This window comes from Canis lupus, chromosome 14 (genome assembly GCF_003254725.2).
Source record: "Canis lupus dingo isolate Sandy chromosome 14, ASM325472v2, whole genome shotgun sequence".
In the NCBI taxonomy this organism is placed as follows: Eukaryota; Metazoa; Chordata; class Mammalia; order Carnivora; family Canidae; genus Canis; species Canis lupus.
This window is the reverse complement of record NC_064256.1, coordinates 7,611,897-7,618,743: the sequence shown is the minus strand read 5'-3', so window position 1 is coordinate 7,618,743 and position 6,847 is coordinate 7,611,897. Positions and strand designations below refer to the sequence as shown.

Here is a 6,847-nt window from a genome sequence, read left to right as displayed (position 1 = left end):
GGCTCGTTGGTCTAGGGGTATGATTCTCGCTTAGGGTGCGAGAGGTCCCGGGTTCAAATCCCGGACGAGCCCTGGTTTTCTTAAAATTTTTTCCAGTACCCCAACACACACATATACACTGCATGACCTTTTTAGGGTAGAGGTATAAAGATGGCCTAGTGGTAAGTGAATAAAAGACCCCAAGGATAAGCTGCCAGTCATTCTTCCCATTAGCCATGGACTGTATATAGCCCATTATTTCCACTGAGGCCAAATGGGGAAGGAGGGGACTGGCATCAGGAGCTGAGCTAGAGAAGGTCAGATCCAAAGGGTTGCATTGCGTTAGGCTGAAAGAGCCTCTCAGAGGGCCTCAGATAAAGAGCAAATGATCAGCATAATTTGGGGAGTGGGTCTGAGCTGGAGGTCTAGAAAAGACAAGCTCCTCGTATAAAGTCCAAGCTATGAAATGCACTGGATTTGAAGTCCAAAAGGTAGGATTTAGGGACACCTGGGTGGCTCAGTGGTTGAACGTCTGCCTTTGGATCAGGGCATGATCCTGGAGGCCTGGGATCGAGTCCCATATCAGGCTTCCTGCATGTAGCCTGCTTCTCCCTCTGCCTATGTCTCCTCCACCGCACCGCGCCCGCCCCCCCCCCCCCCCCGTCTCTCATGAATAAATAAATAAAATCTTTAGAAAAAAAAAAGTAGCAATTTTGAGTCTCAGTTTTCCCATTGGTAAAATGGGAACAGTAACACTCATTCCTTAGAGTTGTTGGGAGGATTAAAGCAGAAATTGTATGTGAAAGCTCTTTGCAAACTATAATGCACCTTACAGCATTGGGATTATTTGGAATGATGCTAAAGATAAAGTCTAGAGAGGAACTTGTGGCAATGGGATAGACTGAACTAGTGTAGCTATCTCCTCACCCAGTGCCCCCTAAAACACACACAGAAAGGTTGCATAAAATAGAATTTAGGGACACCTGGGTGGCTCAGTGGTTGAGCATCTGCCTTTGGCTCAGGGCATGATCCTGGAGTCCCAGGATTGAGTCCCACATCGGGCTTCCTGCATGGAGCCTGCTTCTCCTTCTGCCTATGTCTCTGCCTCTCTCTCTGTGTCTCTCATGAATAAATAAATAAAATACTAAAAAAAAAAAAAAAAAAAGGCAGCCCCAGTGGCGTAGCGGTTTAGCGCCGCCTGCAGCCTGGGGTGTGATCCTGGGGACCCTGGATTGAGTCCCACGTCAGGCTCCCTGCATGGAGCCTGCTTCTCCCTCTGCCTGTGCCTCTGCACCCCCCACCCCGTTTCTATGAATAAATAAATAAAATCTTTTAAAAAATAAATAAAAAAGAATTTTAAAAAGAATTTAAAAATTACTATCAGAATGCCTGGCTGGTTCAGTTGGTAGACCATGTGACTCCTGATCTTGGGCTTGTGAGTTCAAGCCCCACACTGGGTGTGGAGAGTATGTTAAAAATTAAAAACAAAACCAAAAACAACATTAAAACAAAATTAATACCTGGATAATGTAAAATTTTATTTTATTTTTTAAAAGATTTTTATTTATTTTAGAGAGAGAGAGAGAGAGAGGGAACCAGTAGGGGGAGAGACAGAGGGAGAGGGAGAGAGAGAAGCAGACTCCCCGCTTGGAGGGGAGCCTGACATGGGGCTCAATTCCAGGACCCTGAAATCATGACCTGAGCTGAAGGCAGACACTTAATCAAATGAGCCACCCAGGCACCCCCCACCCACCCAAAATTTATTTTAAAAAAGGAAATTCCCTGGGGCACTTGGGTGGCTCAGTTAGTTAAGCATCCAACCATTGATGTCAGCTCAGGTCTCCATCTCAGGGTCCTGAGTTCAAGCCCAGCATGGAGCCAACTTGAAAAAAAAGAAAAAGAAGGAGACATCTCCAAACATCAGAATTAAGGAATACAAAGCCAAAGAAAAGAGAATAAGGGGACACCTGGGTGGCTAACTCAGTTGAGTGACTGACTCTTTATTTTGGCTCAGGTCGTGATGGTCAAGTCCTGAGTGGGTCTCCTCACTCAGTGTGAAGTCTGCTGGAGATCCTCTCTCTCTCTCTCTCTCTCTCTCTCTCTCTCTCTCTCTCTCTCTCTCCTCTGCTCCTCCTACCACTTGTGCTCCCTCTCTCTAAAAATAAATAAATCTTTAAAAAACAGAAAAGAAAAGATATGAGAAGAGGGGGCTATCACAGTGGCCCATGGTGGATTTCAGACACAGATATATACCCGGGAACCTGGAACTATGTTTTAGTGCTTCCAGTTATAGGGCATGTCACTTCAGCCCACCAGAGATGAGAAGCTGGGACTGAAAACCCTGCACAAAGCTCAGATTATCAAAGATCTACTTTGTTCATGGAAAAAACCTGAAAACAACACACACCAGTCCAAGGAAGCAATGAAAAGGAATAGAAACACAAATCAACTCAGAAATTAAAGTCCCAAGCCTGAGCAAATGCTTGTATTGCATCTGGATTTACGTTATCTGCATGATGCTGGATCCTCAAGCAGAGAAATTAAATCTAACCCTGGCTTAGGAAACTTAGAATACCATATATCCCCAGAGAAGCAAGAAAGAGCTCTGTCATTGGGGCAAACTGGGTGGTTCAGTCGGTTAAGTGGCTGACTCGATTTCGGCTCAGGTCATGATCTCAAGGTCCTGGGATCCAGCCCCAAGTTGGGCGCCATGCTCATTGGTGAGGCTGCTTAAGGATTCTCTCTTGATTCCTCTCCCTCTGCTCCTCCCCCTGCTCATGCTCTCTCTCTCTCTTTAAAATAAATAATTAAAAAAAAGTTTTTTTAAAGAAAAAAGAGCTCTGTCACAATGTTTTCATAACCTAGGGCATATGAGACTTTCACAAAACAATCAAACATCCAATGAAGAAGACCTCACAATATCATAAACTGGACAAGGAAGCAAGCCACCATAAGGAAGAGTCAGCAGACACAACAAATAGGAGAATCAACATTCCAAGAACAGTGCATAAGAAAACAACATGAAAAGCATTATATAATAAGTATACTTAGAACTATTAAAGATTAAAGATAAGAAAATAAACCAAAATGAAAGTATTGCCCTATATATAAGAAAAAAAACCTTACTGAGGGAAAAAGTAAAACATAGGGAAAGATGCATCATTGAAATTAGACTCAATGACCCATTGAACAGTAGACCAGACCTGGCTGTTAATTTTTTTTTTTAAGATTTTATTTATTTATTCATGAGAGACACAGAGAGAGGCAGAGACATAGGCAGAAGGAGAAGCAGGCTCCACGCAGGGAGCCCGACGTGGGACTTGATCCAGGGATTCCCAGGTCACACCCCAAGCTGAGGGCCAACACTCAATCGCTGAGCCACCCATGTGTCCCATAGACCCGGCTGTTAAGAGAATTAGTGAATTGGAAGATGGAGCTAATGAAACCATTCAAAATATGGAGGGGGGGAATATGGAGGAGGGAAGTGATGAGATATGAAATGTGGAAGAATAGTTAAAAGACACTAGTGAAAGCATTAGCAACAAAAGATTATAGAAAAGGAATATCTTCCAAAGGCCAAGAGAAAGCTCTCGACCTAAAATTCTATGCCCATTAAATTTCTAAAAATAAAAATAAATTAAAAAAATAAAAAAATAAAATTATAAAAAAACAATAAAATAAAATAAATTTCTATTTAAATTATATGATATAGGGGCATCTGGGTGGCTCAGTGGTTGAGCATCTGCCTTTGGCTCAGGTCGTGATCGGGGTCCTGGGATTGAGCCCTGCATCAGAGGTCCCTGCAGGGAACCTGCTTCTCTCTCTGCCTGTCTCTGCCTTTCTCTGTTTGTCTCTCATGAATAAATAAATAAAATCTTTGGGGAAAAAAGGTTATATGAAACAAAGATATTTGAGAATGTTTACCGAAGACTTTCACTGAAATGCCACCAAAAGATATACTTCATAAGAAGGGAAGCAAATAAGAAGGAAGGAAAGAAATGCAAGAAGGAATGATGAGCAGAGAAACTTATAAATATGCTAGCGAATCTAAATGAGCCCTGGAAGCCATTGTTAATGGATCGTAAATTGGTCCAACTACTTCATAGAGCAATTTGGTAATAATCTGCAAAGTTTAACATGCACATATTATTCTATGACCCAGAAATTCTACTCCTCAGTATCTACCTTAGAGAAGTTCTTATATATATGTGCAAGATGCATGTACAACACTAACCACAAAGGCACTGTTTTCGTTTTACTTATTTTAGTTGTTTATTTATTTTAGAGAGAGAGACAGAGCACCTGAAAGTTGGGCTGGGGGAGAGGCAGAGGGAGAAGGAGAGAAGCAGACTACTGGCCAAGTACAGAGATGAGTAGGAGCCCATGGGGGCCAATCTCACATCCCTGAGATCATGACCTGTGCTGAAATCAAGAGTCAGATGCTTAACCAACTGAGCCATCCAGATGCCCCTAAAGCATTGTTTTCTAACACAGAAAACTGGAAACAGCCTAAATGCCCATTAGTTGAAGACTGGATAAATAAATTGTGGCATGTGCAAATACTGAAGTAGTATTCAGCACTTAAAATTCATGAATTGGAGCTAAATGAAACATGGATAAATATTTAAAAAAAAAAATGTTGACATAAGAAGAAAGTTTGCAGGGCAGCCTGGGTGGCTCAGTGGTTTAGCGTCGCCTTCAGCCCAGGACCTGATCCTGGAGACCCGGGATCAAGTCCCATGTCAGGCTCCCTGCGTGGAGCCTGCTTCTCCCTCTGCCTGTGTCTCTGCCTCTCTTTCTGTCTCTCATGAATAAACAAAATCTAAAAAAAAAAAAAAAAAAGAAAGAAAGTTTGCAGAGTTTTTCCTTATTTATTTTTAAGTTATCTCAATGCCCAATCTGGGGCTCAAACTCAGGACCCAGAAGTCAAGAGTCACATGCTCTATGGAGACAGTCAGGAGCCCCCAGATAGATTTTTTAAATACACAAATCAATATTTTGTTGTTCGTGGATACATACATATAAAGCAAAACTGTGAAACTATAAATAAAAGGGCTATCTCTGAATCAAATGAGGCAAAATGAACAGTTGTTGGATTTCAGTGGTGAGTACACAGATATTTGTTATTATACTCTGTACTGTACTTTTCTGCATGTTTGAAATATTCACATTTTTTTTCCTTTTAAATGGGCCTTTAGAAATAAAGGCAAAGGGGGATAAATGGCTGCATCGATCCTCAGAGAGGATGATCTGTTGGGATGGGATTAGGAGGAGGCTGAGTACAGAGTCCAGGGATTACAAGGATTAATTCAGATCATCCTCCTAAGCTGATTACCTGGTTGGCATCTCCACCACTCCTGGCCCTTCTATGCATCCCTGGACCACAGTCCATTTCCCACCCCCTGCCTGTTAAGCCTTTACCTCTTGCCCCCTAGCTTCACCCCCATCCTCAATCAGGATTTGCCCAAATTTGGGTCCTGAAAATGGACTGGTTCAGGTCTCTCCTGAATGTTCCCCAAATCCAAGGTGAATGGTGACCAACACCCCAGGAACCAAGGAGAGATTAGTCCTAATACTCAGGATAATAACTCCCTGAGGAGAGCCTGGATCACAGGATGTCACAGTTGACAACTTCCTCTCTGCCCCTCCCTCCATGAACCAAGAAGTCAGCAGTCAAGGTCAACTGTTAACCAAACTTGCTGGCTAAGCCAGGACTAGAAGGAGCCATGCTTGGGCAGAGCAAACAGCTATTGGGCTTCCAGCCTTCCAGTGTTGTCAATGCCCAGGCTCTGTGCGCCCATCCTGACGCCTTGCCACCCCCACACCAGCCTTGTCTGGACAAGCCTGATACCTGGAGCAGGCTCTCTGAAAGGGGTCTTCATGGGCTTGTTCAACAGCCTTTCCCCACATCTGGATCACCTTGACCAGAGGACCTGGGGTGTAATCCTGCCCTCTGGGGAGCAGATGAAACCTCCTTGATCTGTGTTCATCATCTTTCAGAGCACCAGGCTGGGGGGTTTGAGAGGGAGGGAAAAAAAGGAGGTGGAGGGGAGGGAGGGAGAGAAGAGACTTACAGAACAACATTATATTTAATAGGCAACATTTCACTCCATGTGAAATCATGTGTTAAATGATAAGACAGAGTATTAATTGTGTAGTTGAAAGATTTACCTTTCTCATTTATTGTGTCAGATACTTTGTCAGATGCTAGACATACACAAATGACTAAAGTACTTCCCAATCTTCCAGAAGTTGGGCAGACACAAAGTAAAAACCTGACCTTGACAAAGTGACAGGTGCTACCCCAGGAGTAAAGAGGACAGTGTGGAGCACAGCAGGCCTCTACTGGTCTAGGGGTGGGCATCAGGAGAGGCTGCCTAGAGGTGACTCCTGACTGAGGGTTGTAGAATAAGTAGGGATGTCTAGGCAAAGGAAGGCTTCTTTCCTGAAGAATACAGAGGGCTTGTGAACACAGACAATGCACGTCCATAACCTGGTGAGTGGATAGCCAAGAAAAGGGATTGGTGTGTGTCCCTGGCTCAGGAATCTCCTAACACTTTCCTCGATGCATTGGGACTGCCTGGTTCCCAAGTGTATCCACTTCTTTCCTGGGTGAGACCTGTAGAGACCTGAGAACGATTGCCTCCTCTGATCCCGCACCAGGTAGATGTGCCCTGAATGAACGATTACGTGAAACAAGCCCTCTGGGTTTCCACGTCTCCCTTGTATGAGAGTGAAAATCAGCAGTGCCCACTCGGAACAGGCTCCAGAGGCAGGGTGGGTGGAAGTCGTGCATCGCAGCTCCTTGGGTGTGGGGCCAGGGGGGAAGGCAGAGTGGTGGAGGGAAGAGGTCTTCAGGCAGTGAGGG

General features: G+C 44.1%; 1 non-coding gene across 1 annotated transcript; it reads left to right on the top strand.

Moving 5' to 3' along the window:
• TRNAP-AGG (transfer RNA proline (anticodon AGG)) lies at window positions 1–72 on the top strand. The gene has a single exon. It is a non-coding gene; the product is annotated as a tRNA-Pro (tRNA).
• Window positions 73–6,847: the final 6,775 nt, after the last annotated feature.